This window comes from Maniola hyperantus, chromosome 27 (genome assembly GCF_902806685.2).
Source record: "Maniola hyperantus chromosome 27, iAphHyp1.2, whole genome shotgun sequence".
NCBI lineage: Eukaryota > Metazoa > Arthropoda > Insecta > Lepidoptera > Nymphalidae > Maniola > Maniola hyperantus.
This window is the reverse complement of record NC_048562.1, coordinates 4,462,675-4,475,793: the sequence shown is the minus strand read 5'-3', so window position 1 is coordinate 4,475,793 and position 13,119 is coordinate 4,462,675. Positions and strand designations below refer to the sequence as shown.

Below are 13,119 nucleotides of genomic sequence, written 5' to 3'. Positions count from 1 at the left end.
ATAGGTTTTGACAAGGTTTCGAGAGCTCCCTGCTTCCCTTTGCTAGACAATCTCTCCCCATGAACCTGCAGACACCTCTAAATAGATAATACCACCTACCTTTGAAAGTCTGCAGCTTTCCGTGTGTGATCTCACTAGGTCCGCCTTTCGTAGCACTGTCCGTCCCACGACGAGCAGTTAGACACCAAACTTGCACAATGTTAACGATGAGTGGTCGAATTTATAGTAGACGCGGCGATGCGGCCATGTTTGTGGTTTTGGCATACGAGTGGCGTGCGTGCTTCGCGCCGATTTGAGACACACTGGCGCCTGGCGGCCGTTGCGTGCGCTGGCGCCACGATCGTTTGATCCGCAAAGATGCGCGGAATGGTTAGGCGGTAAAAATCTACTTTGAAGATACCTACATTTTCATGAGGTTTGAAATTATCCGCAAAGCAGGGAACATTTCCGAACACCGCCCACCGTTAAAATGTAATTTTAACCGGACTCAAAATTAAAGAGAGAATTGCGAAACTGAATTTAAGAATTTGGTAATAACGAAAGAAAAGTTAACTAAACTTAAAACGAATCTTAAACTAAGAGAATAATTAGTAAACGAAATCCAAATTAAATAGAGAGAGGTAATGGAGACGACCTACGAACAGGTCGTTTCAGAAAACCTTGTTGAGTTTGGAGAATGACGGAGCGAATGACACCATCCTTAGAAGAGTTTACTTCGGAAACTCGACCCAGTTTCCATTGTAGTAGAGGTAAGTTTGGGTCGTTGACGAGAACTAACGTCCCGACTTGAAGGTTTTCAATCGACTCCGTCCATTTGTTTCGCTGTTGAAGCGGGTACGAATATTGAATGCGTGAAACTTGCATAGAACGATTCGAAAATCCACGCATATATGAAATTATAGTTTTAAGTTTCCGAATAGCATTAGACTTTGTCAGGACCGGTCCTGCGTAGTCTACTGCAACTTTAGAAAAGAGTCTGATTTGCACGCGAGCCGAAAGCAAATCAGTAATTTTAGATTCGGAAAAGATTACACGACGACGATAATATTTGAAACAGTGGAAAATTATTCTTTTGCCAATATTTTGTTTAGTGCAGATAATCCAAGAATTGACTGTAAACGAAATTAATGTGGCTCGTAAGCCCGAATGCAAATTAATTTTATATGCGAAAGAAACGAAAAGATGATTAAAATGATTTTCAGAACATAATACGAAATAGTTTTTCCGATAGTCGAAATCCGAGTTAGATTTTCGACCGCCCACCCTGAGGAGAACCGGCTGGTCGACGAATGGGTTTCTAATGTCACTTGGAACCTCTGCACCCCAGTGACCGTGAGCTAACCAAAGTTCTCGAATAAGAACTTTAGCAGCAACGATATTCGGGATCAAAGAGCCGAGGGGATCGGAAATGCGTATAATTTCTGACGAAAGTATACGATCTGTCACCCTGTCGGACAGAGGTTCAACGTGAGACGAAAACACGTCCTCTAGAGGCTGCGTGGCTAGACTCAGGACCTTAACCGAACTGTCTTCAACTGAGGAAACTGTTGAAGGCTCAACACGTCTTTAGTTACATCTGAAAGACGCTGCAAACGTGTAAAACTGTTCGAGTACTGCTTGTGAAGTTTGAATTCATATCTCATAAGCAGAGCGAAACGTTGATTTTGGAGACAAAAGGTGAGTTCGATCGAATCTGAACCACTTAGAATGTTATCCATATAGGACAATCGACGAATAAATTCAGCAGCCTCGGAATCTTCCGATTGAGGATCCGAAACTAACTGCGAAAGAACACGAATAGCTAAGAACGGCGACGACGAAAAACCGTTCGTAGCTTTCCCCAATCGAAAGACTTGAGGATTTCGAATGGCACCTGAAACATGTGCTGTTAGGTCACAATCTGCCGTACAATCCGAACACGAATTACAAAGCTGCTCATCAGGCACAAAACGACGCTCCATCGAAAGGGAGCCTTTAAGCGCTAATGAACGCAGCTTATCGAATGGTGGCTCAGTTTCCCGAATTGGAAGTGAGACCACAAATTTGCTGGACGTCAACCGTTCGTGTGTTCGACCGAATGTCTCTTCACACAGTTGATCGTCAGCTGAAGACAAAACGAATTTATCTGGGGTCGATTCGGATTCCCAGACTTTACAAATAATATTATCATCGTGACTGTTCTCTTGATGTGAAACGACGAAAGACGAAACATTTGTTTTCAAATTTTTATTACGGACGAATCTTTGGTCAACTTTTCCGATGACAAGCCAACCAAGTGAACTAGAAATGGCCATTGGAGTTCCAATAGGTCCACGAAGAGGTTGTCCGACGAAAATATCATCATAGATATCTCCTCCCAAAAGAATATCTACTGACGACGGCGAATTAAAATTAGGATCAGCAAGAAGCAAATGCTGTATATGAGACCACGATTCTGTCTCGATAAAGTTCGAAGGTTTAGATGACGTGATGTTTTTCAAAATCAATGCACGAAGAGCTAACTCTAAGCCAGGACCGGTGTGTGATTTAATCACCGAAGTTACGAATCCTGTCGAACAAGTAGTTAGATCGCCGATGCCTTGAATAGGCGTGCCTAACTTGCTGCGAGTTAAACCAAGACGCGTTACCAACTCGTCGGTGACGAAGGAAGCTTCCGAACCTGGATCAACTAGAGCTCGAGCACGAATAAATTTACCTGAAGAATTGCGAATTAAAACGATAGCTGTCGAAATCAGGACTGTATGTTTATTAGAAATCGCATCAGTTGAGTGTAACGAGACAACATTAACTGATTCACTCGAAGACTGATTCGATTTTTCTTGGGCTTCTGAAGGCTGATCAGATTCTGATCGAACTTCTGATGGTTCTCTAGAAGTACTCGCATAATGCAACATCGAACAGTGATGAGAAGCATCACAAACTGAGCAATGAATTTTAGCGCATGCTATATTAGGATCGTGCACGGGCTTTAGGCATCTGAGACATATCCCTTTTTCTTTCGCGAACATGAATCTATCGTAGGGTTTCTTTTTCTTGAAAGCAGCACATGAAAATAATGAATGCGACCCTCGATTACATAACACGCAAGCCTTAGATTTGAACGAATTAGAATTTGATTCCGTCGAATTACTGGAATCAGAAGAAGTAACGAATGACGAAGTAGCGCGAGGTCTATCTTTCTGCATCGCGGAACGAGACGAATCAAAACGGGAGGTTGGGCGCGAACTTTCCCAAGCAACAATTTCACGATTTAAAAATTCTTGAAGCTCACAAAATCTCGGAAGTGAGTTCGTAGGAATAGATTTATCAAATTCACGACGTGTGTCGGGATCTAATTTTCTGTATAACATATGGTACAATACGAAGTCCCACTCGTCTATCGGAAAACCCATTGAATCTAGGGCGCCGATATTCTCTAAAAAACCACTGAGGATAGTCCGCAGTCCTGAAGCACTAGGCGAATTTAGGTTTGGGAGCTTATACAACGCATCCATATGTTGCATGGCGATTAAGCGTTCGTTTTTATAATTGTATTCCAAAATGCTCCATGCCTTTCTGTAGTTACTACTGGTGATTGACATCCCTTTTAATAATTTGCTTGCGTCACCACGAAGATACGATAGCAAATATTGAAATTTAGCTACGTCCGAAAGATCCTTATTTTTGTCAATCAGCGATATAAACAGATCACTAAACGAATTCCACTGTTTATAATCACCCGAAAATGAAGGAATTGATAATGGTGGCAATTTTACTTGCTTTTTGTCTGGCTGTAAATTTTGAGGACTTCCCGATTTAGAAATCGGTTCCTCTAAACCGAATTTTATACTCATGATTTCTCGAATTAAATCATTAAAAGCCGCACGAGTTTTGCTATGTTCAGGACTCAAAGCTTTTGTACTTTCAAGTTCTAAATTCTCGAGAGATGATTGAATTTGTTCGAATTGGTCTTGTATACTAGTAAGTCCCGTACAAGAAACCATGAATTTGCGATAAGAAATAGCATTAGAATCTGCTTCCATTCCTAGCTGAGTTATCGTATTCAGTTCTTGTTCTATGCATTCTCTCCTATGCATCAAACGTGTGTACTCAGTTGATTCAGTCATGATGTAAACGAATAAAAACAATGAGAACCGAAAATAAAATCAAATAATAAAATAAAATAAAATTTGTAAAATTTATTTTATGAACTTGGACAAACCACTGCCGTGCGCCTAACAGCACAATCAGAACCACGAAAACAAATAAAAACGAAAAATTAACAAAAATAATTTTGTTGAACTTGGCTGATGCACTGCCGTGCGCCTGAGGCACGATTTACTAATCGGAAAACGAAAAACCACAAAAACGAATCAACGAAAAAAAAATATCTTTTGTTGAACTTGGCTGAGCAACTGCCGTGCGCCTAGAAGTACGAATTACTAATCCGAAGCACGGTCGAAAACAAACAAAAACGAAACAAAATAAAACTTTTGTTAAACTTGGCGGAGCCTCTGCCGTGCGCCTACAAGTACGAATAACCCGACTAGAACACAAAAACGACCGAAAACGAAACTCCGAAAAAAAAACTTTTTTGTTGATCTTGGCTGATCCACTGCCGTGCACCCAAAGGTACGAATTAACTAAGCTAAGACACGGCAATAAACGAAAACGAAAAAAAAGAAAATATTTTTCTTTGGACTAAAATCGTAAGTCGTGTCGTAGTCGTACGGTATAAATGCAGAATAATCCGCTCGATGTTCGAGTATTCGAAACTTACCCACTTTTTATTTCATATTTTATTTTATATCGAAAAATATTTGATTTAACAATTTAGCTATAGGTATCTTAATGACCGCTTGCGAAACGAAATACGAATATAACACGAATAGTGTTCAAACGACGATAGGTTTATGCATGAACACTAACGAAACGAATAGGTATACAAATGCGAGGCAATCGATTTCGATTTACGATTGACCCGCAATTGCAATGAATATTAGGTAGTTACTCAAACGAAAAACGAAGCGAAAACAATTAATAACTACCTATTCACAGCTCAAACTGGTCATTTAGATGCCTACTTAGTAGCTTTTCACAAGAAAAATGAACGAAGTCGGTTGACCTATTTTAATTCCAAATTACGATGAACTACGAATCGAATTTTGAGCAAGATGGCGTCATTCGAATATCACTTTTGAATATTACAAAATTAAAATTACAAAATTCGGTATCTAGTGAGATGTTAAAATATAGATATAGGGAACTTAAATATTCGGAGAGAAGGTCCAAAATGGTAGTAGGGAACCTAATATCCAGCGAGAAGGACCAAAATGTTGGGGCAAGTTCGAGTTCTTCCCCAACTTGACGAATGAGTTTAGGGGTTTTAATCACTGGGTTTTGGGGAATCTTATTAGTGGACTGTATAGGTTTTGACAAGGTTTCGAGAGCTCCCTGCTTCCCTTTGCTAGACAATCTCTCCCCATGAACCTGCAGACACCTCTAAATAGATAATACCACCTACCTTTGAAAGTCTGCAGCTTTCCGTGTGTGATCTCACTAGGTCCGCCTTTCGTAGCACTGTCCGTCCCACGACGAGCAGTTAGACACCAAACTTGCACAATGTTAACGATGAGTGGTCGAATTTATAGTAGACGCGGCGATGCGGCCATGTTTGTGGTTTTGGCATACGAGTGGCGTGCGTGCTTCGCGCCGATTTGAGACACACTGGCGCCTGGCGGCCGTTGCGTGCGCTGGCGCCACGATCGTTTGATCCGCAAAGATGCGCGGAATGGTTAGGCGGTAAAAATCTACTTTGAAGATACCTACATTTTCATGAGGTTTGAAATTATCCGCAAAGCAGGGAACATTTCCGAACAGAGTTCTCACAGCATTTTTAAAATCTAAATTCACGCCAACGAAGTCGCGAGCATCGTCGACTTTGAAAAACAGAAGATACTTTTAGGGCTTGCACGACATAAATTAGCCAACCTGATATACAGTACCCGGCAAGAAATTTTGTGCATCGACCTTTAGAAAGAGATGTCGCTGAGACCGACGAAACGTCACATAGGCATGAGTGACAGGGACAACGCTCTACGAAGTCGAAATCTCTTTCTAATTGTCGATGTACAATATTTCCTGCCGGCTACTGTACATAGATGGTCAGTAAAAATAAAACATTATGAAGCTTTAAATAACTTTATTTTGGATAGACACGATAGTGCAGTGTTTGTGCACTATATTGAAAATTGAAATGATTTTATGAAAAGGTTAGCGTAGGTAAAATTTTAACTTTGAAACTACCAAAACATTTTGTTAAAAGGTAATTTTGTTAGTAGAATTCTTCAATGTCCTCAGTAGAGACGGTACGACCAGCACGCCTAACATGAGCCCACGAGAAAATTTTGTCTACGCATTTACTCGTGTTATCTCTATGAATCACACGAGAAAATGCATAGACAAAATTTTATCTTGGGGTGCAAGTTAGGGCCAGGTTGCTATTTGCCTTTCAGGACACCCGAACTTTCTGGTATAATCAATCGTGAAGTGCAGACAGTACTTCTGAGTTACTATATGATAACAAAGGCTTTTTATATCCAGATAGGGGTTCTGAACTCCCCTTGTTTACATAAACGGGAATTTTAATATTAGGATTTGTGGATCCTGAGACAGGTTTTGCATACTTACAAGACTTATACTATATGTACTATATATTATGTATAATACTTACTTGTAAGAACAAATAAATCATTTAATGTAATCATTTATAGGATTCATATGGTATACTCGTATCTTTACTATTTTTAACTTTGGAATCTGGCTATCTTGAGGGTTTCGGATGCCTTTTTAATGGTTGCCACTTATATTTGTACCTTTTTACACCTAAAGAATCCATAATCATTCCCTAACCCAGAGGTTCCCAATTTTATTTGACCATGGAACCCTAATTGATCATACTTTTTTTGGCGGAACCCTAGCTGGCTAGTTACCACTCTACCGGTAAAGACGTAAGCCCAAGCGATTGAGCGATCCCGGTAAGATGCCGTGTAGAAACCGATTAGGAGTATACCTACCGGGTAGTTTCCATCTTAGACTGCCGTGTAGGCCTGAAGGTTTAGGAGTCTTTTCCACAAAAGTTTTATTTAGGTAACTTTCGGACAGACCGTGGAACCCCTGTGACCCTTCCACGGAACCCCAGAGTTCCGCGGACCACCAATTGGGAATCGCTGCCTAACCAATATAACAATGGCTGCGCAGGTCTTCTACCGTCAATTTTTCCATGTGACGACATCATTGGTAGGAATCCAGCCGATGCGTTTGCCTGTTTCTTGCCCCAAGATATTTCCCTCCTTTTGCCCCAAGTTGTTATCATGAATCCTTTATTTTTTCCACTGCTACTTGTTCGTTGAAGAATTGAAGTGTTGTGAGGTTTCTGTTACTAGTTGTTTTTTAAATATCTGTAATGCTGTCCCAAATGCTGTTACGAATGATTAAATGATATATGTAATGACTTTATAAAAAGAGTAGAGGAATCTGGCTATATGAGAAAGGTTGAAAACCGGATGGTAGGAAAGCTTGTGTCCAACAATAAACGTTTTCAGGCTGATATGATGTTGATTGCGATAGTAAGAATTAGTATTCTTCACTATATTCAGGAAAGGGCATTTCCCAGAAATGACCAGGTTTATCAGGTAGAGGAGGAGGTCGAGGAGGTAGAGGAGGTCGAGGAGGTAGAGGAGGTCGAGGAGGTCGAGGAGGTTGAGGTATACGTTTCAAGGGTACTCCATCTCTCTGGTTCAATCTGTCGTGAAGTGCAGACAGTAATTCTAAGTTACTATATGATGACAAGCTTCTTATATCTTGAACGTGATTTTTTCCATTTCCCAAAATTTCCCATGAGAAAAATAATTTGATCTCTTTGACGCAATGGCGTACGTCGACGAGTTAGATTCGATGTCCCAACGTCACCCGTGTCACGCCCCAATATATTTGGTGTTGCCTTCTTTTGCCCCATTGTAACATCATCTGTCATTACATTGTCATCTAAATGATCCTTATTTTTCGCCTCTGCCACTTCTCCTTTGCCATTTTTTCTTGTTAAACCATGATTAGAATAATCAATTTGTTGTTGATAAGTTTGTGTTACTGGTTCCGAGTTTGAAATGTTTATCCATAAAATTGCTATTGCTGAAAATGCAAAAGTTTTGTTTAGAAATAAAATTTAAAATAAATAAATCTATACCATTATATAAAATACTAGCAGTTGCCCGCGACTTCGTCCGTGTAAAATTTCTGGTTTCTCATGTGATTTGAAATTTTCCCGCTGCAAAAAGCCTCACTTACCTACTCACTCAGTCTCACCTTAAGGCACGGAACCCAGAATACCTAAATGCCAATTTTCATATCTCTAACTTCAAAAATATAGGATTTTCCTCCGCCTTCCTCATCCAACCGCTCCCCACCACCTTCTTCAGGTCATCGGTCCAGCGGGCGGGGGGTCGTCCTACACTGCGCTTACCGGTACGCGGTCTCCACTCCAGAACACGTCTGCCCCATCGGCCGTCGGTTCTGCGACAGACATGGCCTGCCCATTGCCACTTCAGCGCGCTAATCCTTTGAGCTATGTCGGTCGCTTTTGTTCTTCTGCGAATTTCCTCGTTCCGGATTTTATCCCTGAGAGTGATACCCAACATAGCTCGCTCCATAGCACGCTGAGCGACTTTTAGTTTGTGGACGAGGCCAACTGTCAGTGTCCACGTTTCCGCTCCATACGTCATCACAGGTAGGACACACTCGTTGAAGACCTTAGTCTTAAGGCTTTGCGGTATCGACGATTCGAAGTCGCGGGCATCAGCTAGTAATCCTACTTAATATTATAAATGTGAAAGTGTGGATGCTTGGATGTTTAGATGTTTGGATGTTTGTTACTCAATCACGCAATAACGGCTGAACGGATTTGGATGAAATTTGGAATGGAGATAGATTATACCCTGGATTAACACAGGCTACTTTTTATCGCGGAACATCAAAGAGTTCCCGCGGGATTTTCAAAAATGTAAATCCTCGCGGACAAAGTCACAGGCATCAGCTAGTATAAAATAAAATAAAATAAAAAAAGTCGAAATGAAAACAAAGACAACGAAATATTAAAGTAATAAAACTTGAAGCTTGTTTCACAACTTCCAGATAAACTTTATCTAACGAATAAATGGGTCAGTTTTTGTGTTAGAAATCTGTCAAAATGTCAAATTTATGCGTTAGATAAAGTTTATCTGGCGGGTGTGAAACAAGCTTTTAGTAGTACTTAAAGTAGTTATAATACTCATAAGTCGTACTTACCAACAATGACAATCACTTGTAGGTTATTCATTGCTAGTTGGCAATATGCAATGTAAGTTTCGTTCGATCTTACGATTATATACATTTTTTTCAATTAGCACATTGCTTGTAAAATGAGAAAATTTAAATTTTTTAATTACCTACCAATCACAGAGAATTGTTTTTTTTCAGAATGTTATCAAATAAGAAAATATTTTGTTAAAGTTAATTTTATCTAACACATGTTCTCAGTGGCGGACTGAGCCCGTCGGAGGCCCCAAATTATAGTACTGTTGGAGGTCCCAATAATTATAGAACCGTCCGTTGGAGGCCAGGGGCGGCGTTACTAAATAAGGCCCCCATTCTTTGTTATATTTTTTGCGGATTTAATTCCGCGAAGGATTCATGAAGTCAAAGTCAAATTTTATTATTCGAATTAGGTAGACTGAAACTTTTTGAATGTAAAAGTTAAGAAATAATAATCTAATCTGCAAATGTTCATACGCGGCGGTAATCACTTAACATCAGGTGACCCGCCTGTTCGTTTGCTCGCCATCTCTATTTAAAAATCTAAATATGTATAAGGAAAAGGTCACTGACTGACTGATTTATTATCGCACAGCTCAAACTGCTGGAGGAATCAGGCTTTTTGGCATGGAGATAGCTATCATGACGTAGAGATCCGCTTGGAAAGGATTTTTGAAAATTCTACCCCTAAGGGGGTAAAAAGAGGTTTGAAATTGATGTAGTCCACGCAAACGAAGTCGTGGGCATAAGTTATTTTAATAATTAAATGTAATAATATAACCAAGGAATATAAGCGCGAGTGCGAACATTTTTCATTTAATTTTACAGGAAGGATCATATTATCGTAACTCATAACTCAACCGCTCCTTAACCATTGAGCCTCGATAGCTCAATGATTAAAGAGCGGACTGAAATGCAAAAGATCTGCAGTTCAAATAGTTGGAGGGAAAAAGGGGAATAATAATCATAATTAATATGGCTAATATTCTTTTAAAGAAAAAAAATCTTTTACTCTATACTTTTTAATTTTGTATAGAGCATCCACCTTCAAGCTCACTGTTATTAACTGAACATATTTGGAAGTCCACTAAAGGGTTTGTCAAGGTTAGGGGGCCCCCTAGACTCGAGGCTCGAGGGGACGGCCCCTCCGCGCCCACCAAGTCCGCCACTGCATCTTGTTTACAATTTTATTTCTCACTACCATAACTTTGCATACCGTGATTTATGATTAAAAACTACTCATATGTACCTACTCATACGCAAATCATTTATGCAGATTGGTTATTATTGTACACACTTTCTGTTTGTCACTTGCTGAATTTGCAGTACAATGATGTAGTGGCGATAGTTAATCACGTAAACTTAAAACTAAAGCTACGAGCGTTCCAAACGTGCCCAGGTCTGAGAAGAGCCCACAACAAACTCAGCCAAAGATATACACAGATATGAGTAGACCTAGGTGTCTACAAAATGTCATTGGGTTTGATTGATTAGTATTCAAATAAAATAAAAACCGGCCAAGTGCGAGTCAGGCTCGCGCACCGAGGTTTCCGTACTACAGTCGTATTTTTTCGACATTTTGCACGATAATTCAAAAACTATGATGCATAAAAATAAATAAAAATCTGTTTTAGAATGCACAGGTAAAGCCCTTTCATATGATACCCCACTTGATATAATTATCTTACTTCGAAAATTTTAAATACTAATTATTAATTCATGACGACAATTTAATTTTTTTTGTGTAATGTTACCACAAATTCACAGTTTGGTAGGTCAACGAGAAGTACCCTGTAGGTTTCTTGACAGACCGACAGACAGACAGACAGGCAACAAAGTGATCCTATAAGGGTTCCGTTTTTTCTTTTGAGGTACGGAATCCTAAAAAGATCCCGATGAATTGAGAACCTCCTACTTTTTAGGGTTACGTAGCCGAATGGCAAAAAACGGAACCCTTGTAGATTCGTCATGTCTGTCTGTCTTGTACAGTGTGACCTAAGTAATATCTATATAATAGCCCATAAGTACACATACATATTGTATCTGAATGCATTCAGATTCAGGTCTGTCCGTCCGTATGTCACAGCCACTTTTTTCCGACCGTGTCTTTACCGCAATAACAGCGAAAACTGCTGACGCCGCGATCCGACCGTCGCCGCGGCCGTGCGTGAGCCAAAATGACCTAGTTCCGCGTTTCGTCGCGTCAGGTTTATTATAAAATAAATAATCATCGCTATACTACTTGGTTCCTGCAACTATGGCCGATATAAAAATAGAATTAAAAACGGAAAATGAGCGCTTGCTTTTTAACGCATTTACAGAAAAAAAAGCTGAAAATGAAAAACTCCAGCTTATAACTAAAAAAATGGAGCAGCAAATTTTGGAGCTCCAAAAACAAATTAAGCTCCTTTCTAATAAGGATAACAACCCAATGGATACGTCCGGATACAAAGAAAGTTCGGGTCCATCTGCTGAATATCATACGGACGAAGAGGAACTTGCGCAAGAAACAGAATGGATAAGAGTGAAGAGTAGGAAAAAAAGGAAACTAAGCACGTCACCCATTCTGTCACAGAGTAGAGAATTCGAAACGTCAAACACAGAAACGCGTAAAAATGAAAAAAAGAAAACTAAGAAAGTACCACTACCCCCGCCTATAATGGTGTCCGGTGTGGAAAACTATCAAACATTTTTTGACTTACTGTCAGGAAATCTTCCCGAAGCCTCATCAGATTTTACATTAAAAATGATGAACGCAAAGAATGTCAAAATAAACGTTACCAATGAGGACACCTACCGATCCTTGACGAAAATCTTAACTCAAAATCAATTTCTGTGGCATTCCTATGAGAATAAACAAGAAAGACCTATTCGTGTTATGGCTAAAAAATTGCCTGCCTCATGCCAGCCCAAAAGAATAATTGAAGACCTTCAAAGCAAGGGTTATAAAATAGAAAATGCAGTGAACAAACTAAGATGGCAGAATAAAGAGCCGCTTAATATGTTTACTCTAACATTTAATAATGTAGAAGATATAAATAAAATTTATGACATTAAACACATTCTAGGGTGTAAAGTTGAAATTCACCCTATCAAAACATCAAAACTGGTACGTCAGTGTAAAAAATGCCAAGCATATGGTCACACGCAGAAATACTGTGCCAGAGAGGCCAGGTGTGTAAAATGTACAGGAAAACATCTGACTCGAGACCGCACTAAGCCAGCAGAAGAAAAACCCAAATGCTTACACTGCGGTGAAGCGCACCCTGCTAACTATCGGGGTTGCATGGTTGCCAAAGAAATGCAGATCCTAAAAAATAAGAATCTTAAAAAATCATCAAAATCATCCTCATCTTATCCTCAGCGTTCATCGAAACCTGAGAAATCTACTAATTCCCATATAATTAAAACTAATGAAGACACGAACAAAAGTGAACATCAAACTTATGCTCAAAAAGTCTCTAGAAATTTGCCAAGCACAAAACTGCCCCAGGGAAATATGGAGAGCAAACTAGATGAAATTCTCAAATACATGTCCTCGTTTGACGAAAGATTGCAAAAACTTGAAAGTGGCGCTAATAAGGCTACCAATAAGCCGAAAAAATGAATAATAAGCTTAAAATATTTGCATGGAACTCAAACGGACTACTACAACATCAACAAGAGCTACAAGTAGTCCTTGATACACTAAAGATTGATATTTGTCTAATATCTGAGACACATTTTACTAAGCAATCGTTTATTAAATTTAACAGTTATAAAGTGTACCATGCCATACACCCAAATAATACA

General features: G+C 39.6%; 1 protein-coding gene and 1 long non-coding RNA gene across 5 annotated transcripts in view; one reads left to right on the top strand and one right to left on the bottom strand.

Annotated features, from left to right (window-relative positions):
• Rbcn-3B (WD repeat-containing protein Rbcn-3B) overlaps positions 1–13,119 on the top strand; it is a 170,873-nt gene that overhangs the window by 49,574 nt on the left and 108,180 nt on the right. The window lies entirely within an intron of this gene.
• Positions 6,162–9,414, bottom strand: LOC138404310 (uncharacterized). Its single transcript, XR_011238311.1, has 2 exons — positions 9,322–9,414; positions 6,162–8,169 (listed from the first exon to the last, which is right to left on the bottom strand). It is a non-coding gene; the product is annotated as an uncharacterized lncRNA (long non-coding RNA).